Here is a 20,144-nt window from a genome sequence, read left to right as displayed (position 1 = left end):
CCCTCCTCCACGGCTCGGCCCCACACGGTCGCTCGGCATGCCACTCACCGCAAACCGAGTATATGATAACTTTCCCGCCTACTTGTCGATGGATCGCGCCATGGAGTACTAGCACTACTGGAAGAGATTGACGAGTTGGGGGAGGACAGCTAGCTGTAGCACGGACTCCCAAGAACTTTTTACATGCATGTTGTAGCCGGCTATTGCGACCTTTGAACGCGGAGCAGCCGCGTGCACCCGGAAGCGGCGCGGGCAACGCTCTCTCGGCCGGCGCGCCGCTTCAATGCCGGCGCCAGTGAGAGGTCGCGTCCGCTCTGGCCGGGCATGAATGCGGCACTGACCATTTCAGGCGGGAAGCATGTGCGGGTGATGAAGAGGGTTCGGGTTGGTCAGGACCGGCCGTGGCAGCGGTCCGGACGTGCGCAAACAAGAGATGTTGTACGTTAATATTGATGCGTATATAATTAACAACGTAAATATTGTGCCAGTTGGACAAATATGATTGGAGATGGAGATGGAAATGGAATTTTACGTAAACACAAATATGCATGCCTATGTCTATGTGTGTGTGCACGACGACTCTCGCGACCTGGAAGCGGGGGCGTGTTTTTGATCGAGTTTTCATTCTTGGTACGTTAGAAAATCAATTTGTCTAATTCACTTCTAGATGTTATTTAAGGATATCACATCTAAGCTCCCACAAGTACATAATGTAGCAACAAGAAACAAAAAAACTAGGAAAAAAATAGACTACAAACAGAGTGGACATCAACTTAGGGTTTGCACTCTCCACATGCTCGCCGCACTACATATATGTTACACGCTGGAGGCTCAGTGTTCATTTGCTAGGGTTTGATATATTCATAGTCTCTCACCCTCTCTTCACCAGATCTAAACAAGACTGCATTGGCCTCTTGTCTCTCTCTCCCCCCTCACAGCTGGTGAAGGATGTGTCCGTATCCCGTCACACCGGGAAGGGGAGGAGGTGCAGCGTTCACTCTATCGCCTTCGGCAATGGAGGCAATCCACTGCCGGCTGCGCTGTTCTCTTTCACCCAGCGCCTGTGCGGGAGGGCCACCGACCCCTTCTTCCTCGCTGTCATACGTAGTGTGGGCAGATCCGGCCTCCCGCCGCACGCCTTGCCACATCCCGATGACCTAAGGTATAAGTTTCTTTGAAACCATCGTTGCTCTAGCTGCATGTGGATCTTTTTCGATCTGTAGTCGAATCTAGGTCTTGGTTCAAAGAGGAAAGAATGGTGCGGTGGGTTGGAGCAAGAATCTAGGACGTGGTTCAATGAGGAAAGGAGGGGCGGAAAGTAGTATAGACTGTCTATCCAGCCGCTTTGTAGGTCAAAAATGGAAAAGGGGGGTAACCCAGTACACACATCTGTAAGGAACTGATCTCTTTGTTGAAAAGGGGAAGAAACTAGGGGGTCAGGTAGTTTGTGCAGGACTAGATTTGCTGCCCTGACATAGGAAGAAGGTTCAAAGAGAACAAATATGGGACCAATGCTGCTTGATTACATACTCTGCATCACCCATTTATACGTGTGGACGCATATGGTGCTGGCATGTCCCATACAGCTATTTTGCTGTTGTTAATCTAAGAATGCCACCGGAAAATTGAAGCAATGCCACTATTAAAAGTAAATTACATTTTTTAACGAATGTTGTTTCAGGAAAATGTCTCTGTTAATATGAATCAATGCAACCGTTTTAGAAATGCTACTGTCCTACTTTGTTTTCCATCCAAGATAAGTTAGATGCTTCTTTCTGTCACCGTTTGTTTCATCCTCCTTTATCGGCAAGTAATTTTTTCCTTTTTTGCCTCTGTTAAAATAGGGGTATCGATTCAACATGTTGCTATTACGACATTTTGCTTCGCTACTCGAAACACTTATGTTTTAAGAGTGTTTTGTGCAGTTCAACTTGAATGTCACACCGGTGACTTTGCTTAATTTTGGTGGAACTGCACAAAAGGAGATCGAGATTTGTTTCCAGTCTTCGTATCGATTCAACTTGTTGCTATTGCGACATTTTGCTTCGCTACGCGAAACACTTTGCTTGATTTCAGTGCAACCGCACAAAACGAGATTGGATTTCCTATTCGTGTTGGCAGATTTGTATTTTATCTTGTCCGTCTCATGAAAGGTCAGTACAGGCCTTCATCCACATGATTGTGCAGTGTGCTTTGAGATGTTGTGCTACTTGTATTGGTACTGTTTTAAATAAATGTTGAATTGGAGCTATTGTATTGTTGTCTTTTCCCATTAAGTAGTGAACAAAAATGGGACCAACCCAAACATGATGCTTGTTGCTTTGTTACAACAAACTCTGCATCACCCCCTTTATAAGTAGATGGAAGCACATATTGTTGTTGCGCCCACTCTCCCCTGGAATTGTTTATGCTTTTCGTTAATCTAATGCTGCTGGTAAAATTAAGCAATGCCACTCTCGGAATTAATTAACTACTGAATCTTAGTTCAAAACTGCAACACTTGTTAGGAATGGTACTATCCTCCTTTGTAGTTCTTTCTACATGTTTAACCAAGGTATTGTTAAGATAATGTCTCTGTTAAAATGAATCTTAGTTCAAAACTGCAACACTTGTTAGGAATGGTACTTTTCTGCTTTGTCGTTCTTTATACATGTTGAAACAAGGCATTGTTAAGATAATGTCTCAGTCAATATGAATGAATCACACTGATGGAGAATTGCTACTCTCCTGCTTTGTTTCCCATTAAGATAAAGTAGATCAGTAGATGCTTTTCTTCTGGGAGTACAAGTCATCAACCGTTATTTCTCAGTAATTGTTTCCCTTATACCTATTGTTGCTTACAGGGATATCAAAATTAAAGCTCGGTTTTATTCCGACTTCGATTTTAGTTGAACTGCACAAAAAGGAGCCAATGTGTCCAAGGCAAACTGCTGCATTACTGGGTCTAGTTGGTCGTTCCACTTTGCAGAAAGAAGCAGTCACTCTTTGCGCTACATTACAGAAGGAATGACCGAGAAGCTTTACAGAGTATTATTAGACACCGGTGACATGACTAGTCTGCAGAGACCATTGGCAATTTAACAACACGTGGAGTGCCCTGGGAAAAAAGTGCCCAAACAAGTACAAGAAGCTACGACAGGACGATCATAGGCATTACATATTTTGAATGGGAAAAGCTTGTCAAAGTTTAATCACTGATGTTAGCAAGAAGAAGTTAGTTTAATATATTGGAATTGGAAAACCTTGTCAAAATTTGCTCATTGATGTTAGCCAAAAGACATGCATTTGATATTTTTGAGTGGGATGCCCTTGCTGTGAGCAGCGTCGAGTGTTTTTTACTATTCCTGTGTTTAGTTTAGAAGTAAATAGTTACTCTGCTGAGATATTCCTGTGTTAAGAGTTTGTTCTGAATATTGTCTATGTAATGCCAGGCCTTGTGTTTGATTGCAAAGTTGAGCTTGGAATGTTGTGGCATGCGGCATCACGAGTTGTTCACCGTGCCTCCTGAGAATAATGCTTCGTATTGTTTTGCATGTCGATCTAATGCCAGTGATTTGCTTGTTAAGAAGATCATCCTCTTCTGTTGTTTCCGTGCTTAAGAAGTTCATTGTCTGATGTTTCATTCGTAGCCTATACGACAAGTCGGGTAGGTTAGACATGAAACCATATGATCTTCTGACCAACTCATGATATTAGGACGTGATTGGATCGTCGTTTTCCAACCAAAACCGCTTGTAAAACTGACGCTTGTAAATTAAAGCAGATGGTCTCGGGCGAAGGTGCTTGGTTGGTCGATTTTGACTAGTAAAATATCGGAAGTACTTCGCACACGATAAAAACGCTGAACGACACTCGGACGATTGCTAATCCAGCCGTTAGCTGCTGTTTCAGCCTTGCCCATGGATGGCATGATATGCACGTCGTGCATGTATCGTATGGTAATGTCGTCCATATAGCAGTGCTCGTAAAATATACACTGGTCTCTCAAATTACACGTGTAACCCGCCGGTTTTACTTACAGACCTCGGGCCCTCGGTTTCATTATGCCTGTATTTTACGCGTTGTTTCCGATGATGAGTAAATTGCACTTGTATGTTAATACAGGTTTGAAATAAACCAGAGCTCCCAAGCACGGCCTTACCGTTTCATGTCGTCTCAGTTTCTCGAAGGTGCTCATAGGTGTCCGATGATCCTGGCTTCCTGAATGAGCAGCGGGCGCTGTATCAGACCATCCGTAGGGCCCGCGAGGCCCTCTTCGTTGTCCTTCGAGTTGTTGCGCTCGCCGTGGCGCCGAGCATTGTTAACATCGTCAACGAACATGAGGATTCAAGAGATGACTTTATTTTTACTGGATGACATTAGGGACCCACTAGGGCCATAGTCGTACGTACGCAAGTGCCTCTTTATTATGTACAACTATATTTTTTTGCTCCTCCTGGTTTCCTGACATCACGGTCCCACACCATTGTCAACCTATGTAGTCAATACAAATGAGAGAATTGCACAAGGTGCGGCCGACAGCTGAGACCAAGCAGCTCGAGCAGTATTTGTGTTTTTGAGGCGTGAGCACTGCAGAGTTTTTCTTGGTGATGATTTTGTTGTTGTTCAGAGGAGAGCAGGGTATTAACTAGGCGGGCTGTGGCCCGTCTAGCCCAGGCCAGATATCCAACCCAGATACTAATTTTTGCAAGATGAAAATGGCTAGCCCAGCTATACGCCTTTTAGAGGAATACCCAGGCAAGGTCAACTTGTTATTCTTCGCCCCGCTAGGCTGCAAATCTTTCCTAGGAGGGATGCATTAGGCTTAACAGGAAAATGGGCTTTAAAAATAATAAATGAGATGTAATTATAAAAACTGGGCAGTAACTATAAAAATGCACAAAACATGAAATTAGTTTATAAAATATTATTTATGGATTTTGAAAATCTTAGATTTTCATTGTTGCGCGCGCAATGTTTCGTTGGATTTTTACGTAATACAAATTTATATTTAATCTGACTAGAAATTTCGGGATAAAAATATTTCGGATCCCATCAAAATGTGGGAAATTTTATTGAATTCTGTCTTCAACGGTTGGTTGAAATTATTAATCGTTGTCCTAGCTAGAAAATGGGTTGTACTTTTAACAAACTTTAAATGGGCTGTTGTAAATTCCATTAGAATTCAAAAATGGGTTGTACATTCTTACAAAACGCAAATGGGCTATAAGTTCTCTGCCACACACTTATGGGCCTACTAAGTGATGCGTCCCCTAAAAAAATAAGTTGACGCGTATGCAAGGCTTTGTCAACTTATTATATTCAACACACGGTTCTAGCAGCAGAGGCCGTTGGATGTCTATCCAACGGATGTCGTGCTTCTTCTTCAATCTCGGATATTCTTAGCTTCGGCCGCCCAAAAAATGATTCCTCCCACTGACATTTGGGGCACACCGTTTTGGAGGCTGACCTGTGGGCCTACTAAGTTGGAGCGTAACAAGGGCTTTGTCAACTTAGTAAATATAAACGATTCTAGCTTCAGTGACCATCCAACGGCCGTAGTGCTTCTTCAATGGCCATAGTGCTTCTTCAACCTCTGGTCTTCTTGGTCCAGCCGCCCAAAGCAGTGCCAGTCGTGCTGCCGCGGAGGCCTCACCGCCCCCATACTACTCCCACCGCTGGCCAGGCCATCCCTCCACTCACCCACACCCCCTGTTATTCTATGGCGACGGCAGCCTCACACCGCAGCCGAACCAGTGAACGCTCGTACTCCTCTCCGCGTGGGCATCAACTGCCGCGTCTTGCCCGGCTCCGCGTCATCCCCTTCCTAGGCCTCGCCGTTTTCCACCACGGTGGTGCTCTCGGCGCGACATGGTCAATGTGGTCAACGACCGACTTCCATCGGAAGAGTACTGTACGTGGAGAGGCTTATAGTTGGGTCCACGGCAGCCGCAAGGAAGTGCCTCCTTATTACGCGGAAAATAATTATTCCTCCACCTGACAGCAGGGACCCATCGGACGGGCCACCAGTATTTTGCGAAAAAAATCATTTCCCCCTGACTGCTGGGACCCACCGGACGGGCCACCGTATTTCGCGAAAAAAACGTTCCCCCCGCTGTCAGCTCGGACCCACTGGAAGTGCCTCCTTATTACGCACAAAAAAATGAATATTCCCCCGGCTAGCTGGGACCCACCTTGGTGGGAGGCTGACTTGTGGGCCTACTAAGTTGACAGGGACAAAGGGCTTTGTCAACTTAGTCAATATGAACGATTCTAGCTCCAGTGACCGTACAATGTCCATCCAACGGCTGTAGTGCTTCTTCAACCTCTGGTCTTCTTGCTCCAGCCGCCCAAAGCAGCGCCGGTCATGACGCATGCTCCTGCCTCCCGTGGCCGGCTGTGCTGCCGCAGAGGCCTCACCGCCCCCTACTATTCCCACTGCTGGCCAGGCCCTGCGGCGACGGCAGCCTCACGCCACAGCGGAACTAGTGAACCCTCGTACTCCTCTCCGCACGGGCTTCCACTGCCACGTTGTCCCCTTCTTAGGCCTCGCCGTCGTCCACCGCGGTGGTGCTCTCCGGACAGCATGGTCAACGTGGTCAAGGAACGACTTCCATCAGAAGAGTATTGTACATGGAGAGGCTGACAGCTGGGACCACGGCCACAGCCCAGTTTTTTGTGATTTGCCAAGTAAGTCGCTTTGTCAGGCCTGTTGGGCTGCAAATCTTTCAAGACAAGGAGAGCTTTCATTCGGCTGGCCGAGAAAATGGCCCATTAGTAATGAGAAATGGGATGTACATTTTTAAAACACATCAAACTGGCAATTAGTTTCAAATATCTTTGTTTTCATTTCAAGATTTTAAATTACGTTAATTTTTATGCATGGAGAATTTGTTGGATTTTATATTGATATACATTTATTTTTAAAATCAGTTTGGAATGTGAGTCGAAATTTCGGGATTAAAAACAGTTCGAACCGCACCGAAATATGCAAAATTTCGTATACTTTTTAAACCGTGGCCACAATATGGGCTGTAATGCTAACAAAAAGAATATGGGCTCCGAAAAAACCTTAAGAATTAGCAAATGGGCTGTAAATTATTAGAAATAATGGCAGATGGGTTGTATGCTATTTTCCACAGATTTGAGGCTTTCCTAAAAAAAGGTTGACGCACAAGCACTGACTGTTGGATGTCCATCCAACGGTCGTCGTGCTTCTTCAATCTCTGCTCTTCCTGCTCCAGCCGCTCAAACAAGCGCCGGGGCCGGCCTGCTCCCTCCTCCCCGCGGCCGGCTGTGCTGCCGCGCAGGCCTCACCGCCCCACCGTACTCCCATCGCTGGCCTAGCCATCCCTCTACTCACCCACACCTGCTGTTATTCTCCGGCGATGGCAGACGAACTAGTAAACCCTCGTACAATCGTACTCCCCTCCGTGTGGGAAACAACAGCCGAGTCTTCCCTGCCTCCATATCGTCCCGTTCCTAGGCCTCGCCGTCGTCCATCGTCGTGGTGCTCTCGGCGTGGCGTGGTCAATGTGGTCAATGACCGACTTCCATCGGAAGAGTACTGTGCGTGGAGACGCTGACAGCTGGGTCCACGTGCAGCAAGGAAGTGCCTCTTTATTACGCGCAAAATAATTATTCCTCCACCTGACAGCGGGGACCCACCGGATGGGCCACTGTATTTCGCGAAAAAAACGTTTCCTCCCTGACTGCTGGGACCCACCAGCTACACCTTCGCACGCAAGGAAGTGCGTCCGGGCAAAAAAACAAAACAATTCGCCCCCCTGACTGCTGGGACCCACCAGCTACATCTTCGCACGCAAGGAAGTGCCTGACAGTCGGGACCCACCTGGTCGAAGCGTACGTAGCGTTGTCATTCTGGTCGCGAACGTGTACGTACATATATACTGGTGGATGTACAGGCGCGCACGTGTCGTAGTAGAGGAGTGCACGTAGCATGTACACGTACGTACATCGGCCAGGGTGCAAGAAAGAAAATACGGCCACGTGTGTGTACATACAGGCGGGGTCTCGAACGCCTACTCGCGCATACGTACGGCGAGGGCTCGTTGACATGGCTGGGTCGGAACGGAGAAACAGCGTCGTCGTCATGTTCATGGGGAGGCAACGAAATGCGTCGTGTTCATGGGAAGGCAACGAAATGCGTCGTGTTCATCGGGAGGCAACGGAATGCGTGGGAGCCAGCCGGCTGGGTCGGAACAGAATACATGGTCATGTTCATCGAGAGGGCTTGGATGGAACAGGCGATGGAAACGAGGCCTGAACGGGGTCATGTTGATCGGGAGGGTTCTGGCGTACCGCAAAACGGAGGAAACGGACCTCCTACGGTCGAAACGGGGGTCCTGTTGATCGGGAGGGGTGTGGCGTACCGCAAAACGGACGAAGCGGACCTCCTACGGTCAAAACGGGGGTCCTGTTCATCGGGAGGGGTGTGGCGTACCGCAAAATGGACGAAATGGACTTGTGTTGGAGTGCTACGGTCAAAACGGGGGTCCTGTTCATCGGGAGGGGTGTGGCGTACCGCAAAACGGGACTTCACGGGATACTGTTCATCTCCACCGTTGACCTCCTCAAGCCTCCACGGGCTACCGTCGACCTCCTCCAACCTCCACGGGCTCCTGTTCATCCAGCCTCCACCGCGTGGTACTCCACCGGCTACTGTTCAACCACCCCTCCACCGTCTACTATTCATCCAGCCTTCCACACCACGGGGTCCTGTTCAACCACCCCTCCACGGGCACCCCTCCACCGTCTAATGTTCATCCAGCCCTCCACCACACCACGGGGTCCCGTTCATCCAGAGGCAACGCCACCACCCACTGTTCATCCAACCCCCCCCCCCAACGCTCATTGTTCATCCCAAAGGCAGCATCAATCGGCTTCAGTTAGCAGCAGTAGCGAAGGAATCGCTCGATCGGGTTCAGTTAATAGCCATCGATAGATCGCTCGGGTTTAGTAACGCGTAGCCTGCAGTGCAATCGCTCGGGTTCAGTTAGAGCCCAACGCCTTGCTCAGGTTCAGTTAGAGCCAACGCCTCGCACACACATGCGTACGTGTACGAGTGAAACGCGCATCGCTCGGCCCCCGACCTCCCACCGTAACCGGGAACTCCCCGAAATTTTCCTCCCCCTCGCTTCTACCACGGTTTTTTTCGTCATCGACGGCCCAAAGAATGTCATGCAGCTGCGTCTCCGACCCGCCCAGGATGAAAAGACCATTTTCTGTCATGATTTTTTGTCATAGAAGTAGGAGCCCACCACATCTATGATGATACCGGGTTTTGTCACAGTTATCGTCATAGAAGTGTCATATGTATGACAAAAAAAAATTCGTTCAGCCCAAAATGTCACGGATGTGTCTTTTTTGTAGTGTTAGGAGTTGGCTTAGGAGTTGGTTCAGGAATGTTATCAGGAATTGGATCAGGAAGTGTCCAATTATTTTCATTAGTGAACATATTATTCAATAGAATTTCAGCTTCATCTGGTGTTCTTTCCCTAAAAACACAACCAGCACAACTATCCAGGTGGTCTCTGGAAGCATCAATTAGTCCATTATAAAAGATATCAAGTATTTCATTTTTCTTAAGAGGATGATCAGGCAAAGCATTAAGTAATTGGAGAAGCCTCCCCAAGCTTGTGGGAGACTCTCTTCTTTAATTTACACAAAATTATATATTTCCCTTAAAGCAACTTGTTTCTTATGAGCGGGGAAATATTTAGCAGAGAAGTAATAAATCATATCCTGGGGACTACGCACACAACCAGGATCAAGAGAGTTAAACCATATCTTAGCATCACCCTTTAATGAGAACAGAAATATCTTAAGGATATAATAGTAGCGAGTATTCTCATCATTAGTGAATAGGGTAGCTATATCATTTAATTTAGTAAGATGTGCCACAACAGTTTCAGATTCATAGCCATAGAAAGGATCGGATTCAACTAAAGTAATTATCTCAGGATCAACAGAGAAATCATAATCCTTATCACTAACAAAGATAGGTGAAGTAGCATAAGCAGGACCATATTTCATTCTAGCATTCAAAGTTTTTTTTTCAGCTTAGCTAATAATTTCTTAAGATCACTCCTATCATTGCAAGCAAGAAAATCTCTAGCAGTTTCTTCATCCATAACATATCCCTCAGGCACAACAGGTAATTCATATCTAGGGGGAGAGTCTTCATCATCACTTTCATCAATATTACCAGTTTCAATAATTTCATTCTCTCTAGCCCTAGCAAGTTGTTCATCAAGAAATTCACCAAGTGGCACGGTAGTATCAAGCATAGAAGTAGTCTCATCATAAGTATCATGCATAGCTGAAGTGGCATCATCAATAACATGCGACATATTAGAATTAATAGCAGAAGCAGGTATAGGTGTCGCAAGCTTACTGAAAACAAAAGGTGAATCAAGTGCAGAGGTAGATGGCAGTTCCTTACCTCCCCTCGTAGTTGAGGGATAAATTTTTGTTTTAGCGTCTTTCAAGTTCTTCATAATGATAAGCAGATATAAATCCCAAGTGACTCAAAGAATAGAGCTACGCTCCCCGGCAACGGTGGCAGGAAATAGTCTTGATAACCCACAAGTATAGGGGATCGCAACAGTTTTCGAGGGTAGAGTATTCAACCCAAATTTATTGATTCGACGCAAGGGGAGCCAAAGAATATTCTCAAGAATTAGCAGCTGAGTTGTCAATTCAACCACACCTGGAAACTTAATATCTGCAGCAAAATGTTTAGTAGCAAAGTAATATGATAGTAGTGGTAACGGTGATAAAAGGTAACGGTAGCAAAAGTAATATGATACGTCTCCAACGTATCTATAATTTTTGATTGCTCCATGCTATATTATCTACTGTTTTGGACATTATTGGGCTTTATTATCCACTTTTATATTATTTTTGGGACTAACCTATTAACCGGAGGCCCAGCCCAAAATTGTTGTTTTTTTGCCTATTTTAGGGTTTCGAAGAAAAGGAATATCAAACGGAGTCCAAACGGAATGAAACCTTCGGGAACGTGATTTTCTCACCGAACATGATCCAGGGGACTTGGATCCTACATCAAGAAACAAAGGAGGAGGCCACAAGGTAGGGGGCGCGCCTACCCCCCCAAGCGCGCCTTCCACCCTTGTGGGCCCCTTGTTGCTCCACCGACGTACTCCTTCCTCCTATATATACCTATGTACCCCCAAACAATCAGATGTGGAGCCAAAACCCTAACTCCACCGCCGCAACTTTCTGTATCCACGAGATCCCATCTTGGGGCCTGTTCCGGAGCTCCCCTAGAGGGGGTATCCATCATGGAGGGCTTCTACATCATCACCATAGCCCCTCCGATGAAGTGTGATTAGTTCACCTCAGACCTACGGGTCCATAGTTATTAGCTATATGGCTTCTTCTCTCTTTTTGGATCTCAATACAATGTTCCCCCCCTCTCTTGTGGAGATCTATTCGATGTAATCTTCTTTTTGCGGTGTGTTTGTTGAGACTGATGAATTGTGGGTTTATGATCAAGTCTATCTATGAACAATATTTGAATCTTCTCTAAATTCTTTTATGTATGATTGGTTATCTTTGCAAGTATCTTCGAATTATCAGTTTGGTTTGGCCTACTAGATTGATCTTTCTTGCAATGGGAGAAGTGCTTAGCTTTGGGTTCAATCTTGTGGTGTCCTTTCCCAGTGACAGTAGGGGCAGCAAGGCACGTATTGTATTGTTGCCATCGAGGATAACAAGATGGAGTTTTCATCATATTGCATGAGTTTATCCCTCTAAATGATGTCATTTGCTTAAGGTGTTACTCTGTTTTCATGAACTTAATACTCTAGATGCATACTGGATAGTGGTCGATGAGTGGAGTAATAGTAGTAGATGCTGGCAGGAGTCAGTCTACTTGTCTCGGACGTGATGCCTATATACATGATCATACCTAGATATTCTCATAACTATGCTCAATTCTGTTAATTGCTCAACAGTAATTCGTTCACCCACCGTAGAATACTTATGCTCTTGAGAGAAGCCACTAATGAAACCTATGGCCCCCGGGTCTATCTTCATCATATTAATCTTCCAATACTTAGTTATTTCCTTTGCTTTTATTTAACTTTGCATATTTATCATAAAAATACCAAAAATATTATCTTATCATATCTATCAGATATCACTCTCGTAAGTGGCCGTGTAGGGATTGAGAACACCTTATCGCATTGGTTGCGAGGATTTATTTGTTTTGTGCAGGTACGACGGACTCACGCATAGCCTCCTACTGGATTGATACCTTGGTTCTCAAAAACCGAGGGAAATACTTACGCTACTTTGCTGCATCATGCCTTCCTCTTCGGGGAAAAACCAACGCAGTGCTCAAGAGGTAGCAAGAAGGATTTCTGGCACCGTTGCCGGGGAGTCTACGCAAAAGTCAATATACCAAGTACCCATCATAATCCCTATCTCCCACATTACATTATTTGCCATTTGCCTCTCGTTTTCCTCTCCCCCACTTCACCCTTGCCGTTTTATTCGCTCTCTCTCTCTATCCTCCCTCTCTTTTTCCATTCGCCTCTTTGCTGTTGCTTGTCGTTATGGCTAGTCCCTTATCTGCTCCTTTGTCTCCCGAGTTTGAGGTTCTTCACTTCAAACAAAGACAAGGAGAAAATTTAAAAGATGATTGGTTTAGAATGATGGAATCTTATCGTAATTGTACCCTAGAGGTGAATTTTAGAATTTTGCTTCGCAACTCCTATGTTGGACTAAATATGTCTCATAGACAACTTTTGGATTGCGTTGCCAAAGGCAATTTTATTGAAACTGATCCCAGTATTGTGCATGAAATTATAGAAGGTATAGTAGGAAATCTACCTCAACAAAAGGGGCCTCATCATACCCAAGAGGAAAAGCAAGTTTTTGAGAAAATTTGCGAAGTAACCAAGATTTTACAAAAGTCTCTTGAACCTCTTAAAAGCGTTAGCGGGAATCTCCACCGCATGAATATGTTGATTACCATTTGCAATAAGCGGTTGGATTTGTTAGATCTAAAAAATTCAGAATATGAAGGGAAATGTAAAGAACCTCCCGGATTCGAGCTTGATTCCGTCAAAAAGTTGAAAACCAAAGATGTCAATACCTAGATCTATCCTTGCTTTTTATGCCTAGCTAGGGGCGTTAAACGATAGCGCTTGTTGGGAGGCAACCCAATTTTATTGTTATTCCTTGCTTTTTGCTCCTGTTTAGTAAAAAATAAATTATATATCCTCTGTTTAGGTTGTGTTTTTTGTGTTTAATTAGTGTTTGTGCCAAGTAGAACCGTTGGGAAGACTTGGGGAAAGTCTTGATATCTTGCTGTAAAAAACAGAAACTTTAGCGCTCACGAGAACTGCTGTCATTTTTATTTGGAAAGTGATATTTAGTTAATTATTTTTTCAGATGATTAATACATAAATTCCTCACGTCCATCAATTTATTTTAGAATTTTTGGGGTTCCAGATCTTGCGCTAGCTACAGATTACTACAGACTGTTCTGTTTTTGACAGATTCTGTTTTTCGTGTGTTGTTTGCTTATTTTAATGAATCTATGGCTAGTAAAATAGTTTATAAACCATAGAGAAGTTGGAATACAGTAGGTTTAACACCAATATAAATAAATAATGAGTTCATTACAGTACCTTGAAGTGGTCTTTTGTTTTCTTTTGCTAACGGAGCTCGCGAGATTTTCTACTTTGAGTTTTGTGTTGTGAAGTTTTCAAGTTTTGGGTAAAGATTTGATGGATTATGCAACAAGGAGTGGCAAGAGCCTAAGCTTGGGGATGCCCATGGAATCCCCAAGATAATCTAAGGACACCTAAAAGCCAAAGCTTGGGGATGCCCCGAAAGGCATCCCCTCTTTTCATCTACTTCTATCGGTAACTTTAGTTGGAGCTATATTTTTATTCACCACATGATATGTGTTTTGCTTGGAGCATCTTGTATGATTTGAGTCTTTATTTGCTAGTTTACCACAATCATCCTTGCTGTACACACCTTTTGAGAAATCCATACATGATTTGGAATTTGTTAGAATACTCTATGTGCTTCGCTTATATCATTTGAGTTATATAGTTTTGCTCTAGTACTTCACTTATATTTTTTAGAGCACGGTGGTGGATTTGTTTTATAGAAACTATTGATCTCTCATGCTTCACTTAGATTATTTTGAGAGGCTTAAATAGCATGGTAATTTTCTTAAATACTCCTAATATGCTAGGTGTTCAAGATTAGTATTTTTTTCTTATGAGTGTTTTGAATACTAAGAGAAGTTTGATGCTTGATGATTGTTTTGAGATATGGAGGTAATAATATCAAAGTCATGCTAGTTGAGTAGTTGTGAATTTGAGAAATTCTTGTGTTGAAGTTTGCAAGTCCCGTAGCACGCACGTATGTAAACGTTATGTAACAAATTTGAAACATGAGGTGTTATTTGATTGTCTTCCTTATGAGTGGCGGTCGGGGACGAGTGATGGTCTTTTCCTACCAATCTATCCCCCTAGGAGCATGCGCATAGTGCTTTGGTTTTTGATGACTTGTAGATTTTTGCAATAAGTATGTGAGTTCTTTATGACTAATGTTGAGTCCATGGATTATACGCACTCTGACCCTTCCATCATTGCTAGCCTCTTCGGTACCATGCATTGCCCTTTCTCACATTGAGAGTTGGTGCAAACTTCGCCGGTGCATCCAAACCCCGTGATATGATACGCTCTTTCACAAATAAACCTCCTTATATCTTCCTCAAAACATCCACCATACCTACCTATTATGGCATTTCCATAGCCATTCCGAGATACATTGCCATGCAACTTTCCACCATTCCGTTTATCATGACACATTCATCATTGTCATATTGCTTAGCATGATCATGTAGTTGACATAGTATTTGTGGCAAAGCCACCGTTCATAATTCTTTCATACATGTCACTCTTGGTTCATTGCATATCCCGGTACACCGCCGGAGGCATTCATATAGAGTCGTCTTTTGTTCTAGTATTGAGTTGTAATCATTGAGTTGTAAATAAATAGAAATGTGATGATCATCATTCATAGAGCATTGTCCTAAATATAAAAAAAGAGAAAGGCCAAATAAAAAAAGAAAATAAAGAAGGGACAATGCTACTATCCTTTTTCCACACTTGTGCTTCAAAGTAGCACCATAATCTTCATGATAGAGAGTCTTTTGTTTTGTCACTTTCATATACTAGTGGGAATTTTTCATTATAGAACTTGGATTGTATATTCCAACAATGGGCCTCCTCAAGTGCCCTAGGTCTTCGTGAGCAAGCAAGTTGGATGCACACCCACTTAGTTTCTTTTGTTGAGCTTTCATACATTTATAGCTCTAGTGCATCCGTTGCATGGCAATCCCTACTCCTTGCATTAACATCAATCGATGGGCATCTCCATAGCCCATTGATTAGCCTCGTTGATGTGAGACTTTCTCCTTTTTGTCTTCTCCACATAACCCCATCATATTCTATTCCACCCATAGTGCTATATCCATGGCTCATGCTCATATATTGCGTGAAAGTTTATAGGTTTGAGATTACTAAAGTATGAAACAATTGCTTGGCTTGTCATCGGGGTTGTGCATGATGAGAGCATTCTTGTGTGACGAAAATGGAGCATGACTAAACTATATGATTTTGTAGGGATGAACTTTCTTTGGCCATATTATTTTGAGAGGACATAATTGCTTAGTTAGTATGCTTGAAGTATTATTATTTTTATGTCAATATGAACTTTTATCTTGAATCTTTTGGATCTGAATATTCATACCACAATTAAGAAGAGTTACACTAAAATTATGCCAAGTAGCACTCCGCATCAAAAATTCTGTTTTTATCATTTACCTACTCGAGGACGAGCAGGAATTAAGCTTGGGGATGCTTGATACGTCTCCAACGTATCTATAATTTTTGATTGCTCCATGCTATATTATCTACTGTTTTGGACATTATTGGGCTTTATTATCCACTTTTATATTATTTTTGGGACTAACCTATTAACCGAAGGCCCAACCCAGAATTGTTTTTTTTGCCTATTTTAGGGTTTCGAAGAAAAGGAATATCAAACGGAGTCCAAACGGAATGAAACCTTCGGGAACGTGATTTTCTCACCGAACATGATCCAGGGAACTTGGACCCTACGTCAAGAAACAAAGGAGGAGGCCACGAGGTAGGGGGCGCGCCTACCCCCCCCCCCCAGGCGCGTCCTCCACCCTCATGGGGCCCCTATTGCTCCACCGACGTACTCCTTCCTCCTATATATACCTACGTACCCCCAAACGATCAGATACGGAGCCAAAACCCTAATTCCTCCGCGGCAACTTTTTATATCCATGAGATCCCATCTTGGGGCCTGTTCCGGAGCTCCGCCGGAGGGGGTATCCATCATGAAGGGCTTCTACATCATCACCATAGCCCCTCAGATGAAGTGTGAGTAGTTCACCTCAGACCTATGGGTCCATAGTTATTAGCTAGATGGCTTCTTCTCTCTTTTTGGATCTCAATACAATGTTCTCCCCATCTCTTGTGGAGATCTATTCAATGTAATCTTCTTTTTGTGGTGTGTTTGTTGAGACCGATGAATTGTGGGTTTATGATCAAGTCTATCTATGAACAATATTTGAATCTTGTCTGAATTCTTTTATGTATGATTGGTTATCTTTGCAAGTCTCTTCGAATTATCAGTTTGGTTTGGCCTACTAGATTGATCTTTCTTGCAATGGGAGAAGTGCTTAGCTTTGGGTTCAATCTTGTGGTGTCCTTTCCCAGTGCCAGTAGGGGCAGCAAGGCACGTATTGTATTGTTGCCATCGAGGATAACAAGATGGGGTTTTCATCATATTGCATGAGTTTATCCCTCTACATGATGTCATCTTGCTTAAGGCGTTACTCTGTTTTCATGAACTTAATACTCTAGATGCATGCTGGATAGCGGTCGATGAGTGCTACCTCTTGAGCACTGCGTTGGTTTTCCCCGAAGAGGAAGGGATGATGCAGCAAAGTAGCGTAAGTATTTCCCTCAGTTTTTGAGAACCAAGGTATCAATACAGTAGGAGGCTATGCGCAAGTCCCTCGTACCTGCACAAAACAAATAAATCCTCGCAACCAACACAAATAGGGGTTGTTAATCCCTATGAGGCCACTTACGAGAGTCAGATCTGATAGATATGATAAAGATAATATTTTTGGTATTTTTATGATAAAGATGCAAAGTAAAATAAAGGAAAAGTAAATAGCAAAGTAGTAGGAGAACAATATGATGAAGATAGACCCGGGGGCCATAGGTTTCACTAGTGACTTCTCTTGAGAGCATAAGTATTCTATGGTGGGTGAACAAATTACTGTTGAGAAATTGACAGAATTGAGCATAATTATGAGAATATCTAGGCATGATCATGTATATAGGCATCACGTCCGAGACAAGTAGACCGACTCCTGCCTGCATCTACTACTATTACTCCACTCATCGACCGCTATCTAGCATGCATCTAGAGTATTAAGTTAAAAACAGAGTAACGCCTTAAGCAAGATGACATGATGTAGAGGGATAGACTCATGCAATATGAAGAAAACCTCATCTTGTTATCCTCGATGGCAACAATACAATACGTGCCTTGCTGCCCTTACTGTCACCTGGAAAGGACACCACAAGATTGAACCCAAAGCTAAGCACTTCTCCCATTGCAAGAAAGATCAATCTAGTAGGCCAAAACAAACTGATAATTCGAATAGACTTGCAAAGATAACCTATCATACATAAAAGAATTCAAAGAAGATTCAAATATTATTCATAGATAGACTTGATCATAAACCCGCAATTCATCGATCTCAACAAACACAATGCAAAAAGAAGATTACATCGAATAGATCTCCACAAGAGAGGGGGAGAACATTGTATTGAGATCCAAAAAGAGAGAAGAAGCCATCTAGCTAATAACTATGGACCCATAGGTCTGAGATAAACTACTCACACTTCATTGGAGGGGCTATGGTGTTGATGTAGAAGCCCTCCATGATCGATGCCCCCTCCGGCAGAGCTCCGGAACATGCCCGAAGATGGGATCTCGTGGATACAGAAAGTTACGGCGGTGGAATTAGGGTTTTGGCTCCTGTTCTGATCGTTTGGGGGTACGTGGATATATATAGGAGGAAGAAGTACGTCGGTGGAGCAACAAGGGGCCCACAAGGGTGGGGGCGCACCTGGTAGGGTAGGGCGCGCCCCCTACCTCGTGGCCTCCTGTTACGTGCCTTGGCGTAGGGTCCAAGTCTCCCGGGTCTTATCTGTTGAGAAAATCATGTTCCCGAAGGTTTCATTCCGTTTGGACTCCATTTGATATTCCTTTTCTTCGAAACCCTGAAACAGGCAAAAAAACTGCAATTCTGGGCTGGGCCTCCGGTTAATAGGTTAGTCCCAAAAATAATACAAGTGGATAATAAAGCCCAATAGTGTTTAAAACAATAGATAATATAGCATGGAGCAATCAAAAATTATAGATACGTTGGAGATGTATCAATGAGTGGAGTAATAGTAGTAGATGCAGGCAGGAGTCGGTCTAAGTGTCTCGGACATGATGCCTATATACATGATCATACCTAGATATTCTCATAACTATGCTCAATTCTGTCAATTGCTCAACAGTAATTCATTCACCCACTGTCGGATTTCGGGTTCCGGCAGACCCTTGAGGTTCGAACACTGGGGTGCGTGAGGAGATCTCTCCCCTACCGATATACGTCCAATCTCCTCGCGTGATCTAAGCTGGAAAACAATGAACAACACAAGGGACACAAGGTTTATACTGGTTCGGGCCACCGTTGTGGTGTAATACCCTACTCTAGTGTGTGGTGTGGTGGATTGCCTCAAGGGGCTGATGATGAACAGTACAAAGGAAGAACAACCTTGCGAGAGGTGTTCTTGAGCTGGTGCGATGAGCTGCTAGGGTGAGTTCAGTCGCCTCTCTCTCTGCTAGGGTTCTACTAGATCTCTCCTCCCTCTCTCGATGTCTCTCTTGATGTTTCTCTCGATGTCTCTCTCGATGTCTCATCCTCTGTGGTGGCTAGCTCTATTTATAGAGGCCCTGGGCCTCTCCCCAAATAATGAGCGGGAAGGGCGCCAACAATTGGCCATTTTGAAGGGGAACATGTAGTAAAAGTTATCCTGACCAAAGGTGGTCTTCGGCTGCCAAAAGCACTGGTGATGACGCCGTCTTGGGCTCCACGGTGACCTCCGTCCCGTCGCTCTGCTGGTCTTGGTCTCGTTGCACCGGAATGGCAACCTTTGCCCGATGCCTTGGCCTGTGCTTGCCCCCTTTGCACCAAAGAGGAAACAAGGACACTGCGCAGGCCGGCGCCCGCCTGGTCTCGATCGTCATGGCTTGCGTCACGGGCTCTTCGCGAGGTACCCCTGCCTTGATCTCTCCACCTCCTCGCGAGCCTGCCCGGCGAGGCTGCCTCTGAGGAAGCTTCCTGTCATCCGCCCCGCGAGGCTTGGCCCCTCGCGAGAGTCTTGAGCTTGAGCTGATGAAGATGGCCCGCGCTGGGCCCCCACTTGAGCCACGCTGCAGGCCGCAGGCAGGCAAGTCTGGGGACCCCCGTTCCCAGAACACCGACAGTAGCCCCCGGGCCCGAGGCGCGCCCGGGCTTGGCCTGGCAGGAAAGCAAAGGGGCAAGCGCGAAATGCCTCGGGCCCTAACAGCCTGCGGCCTTGGGCGCCACGTGGCGATTGATTGGACGTGGGCGTCTGCGCTACCCACGATGCCTCGGCAACTGCCCATCTGACAGAAGAGGTGCCCGGGCCAGACTTACTTGCTTTGTTCTCCTTCGCCTCGCTCCAGATCCCCTTTCTCGCTCTCCTCCTTCTTGCTTCTGAAATCCTCCAGATCTGTCTCAATCCTTCTCATTCGGCACGCCATGACGCCTCGCAAGTCCTCGACCAAGGCCTGGTACTTGCCGGCCCTGGATTCCCCGAACCTGTCGGAGAAGAACCTCACCCTTACGCGCCTGGTGACAGTGGTGCAGGGCAGCAAGGGGGCGACTGTGCTCAAGTCCGGCTCCGACCAAACTGAAGTCAAGGGGAGCACCTTCTATCCGCTCTTTGTGAGCGCCATTG

This window comes from Triticum urartu, chromosome 6A (genome assembly GCF_056163025.1).
Source record: "Triticum urartu cultivar PI428250 chromosome 6A, HENAU_Tu73, whole genome shotgun sequence".
Classification (NCBI taxonomy): domain Eukaryota; kingdom Viridiplantae; phylum Streptophyta; class Magnoliopsida; order Poales; family Poaceae; genus Triticum; species Triticum urartu.
The sequence above is the reverse complement of the archived record's forward strand: the minus strand, read 5'-3'. Positions refer to the sequence as shown.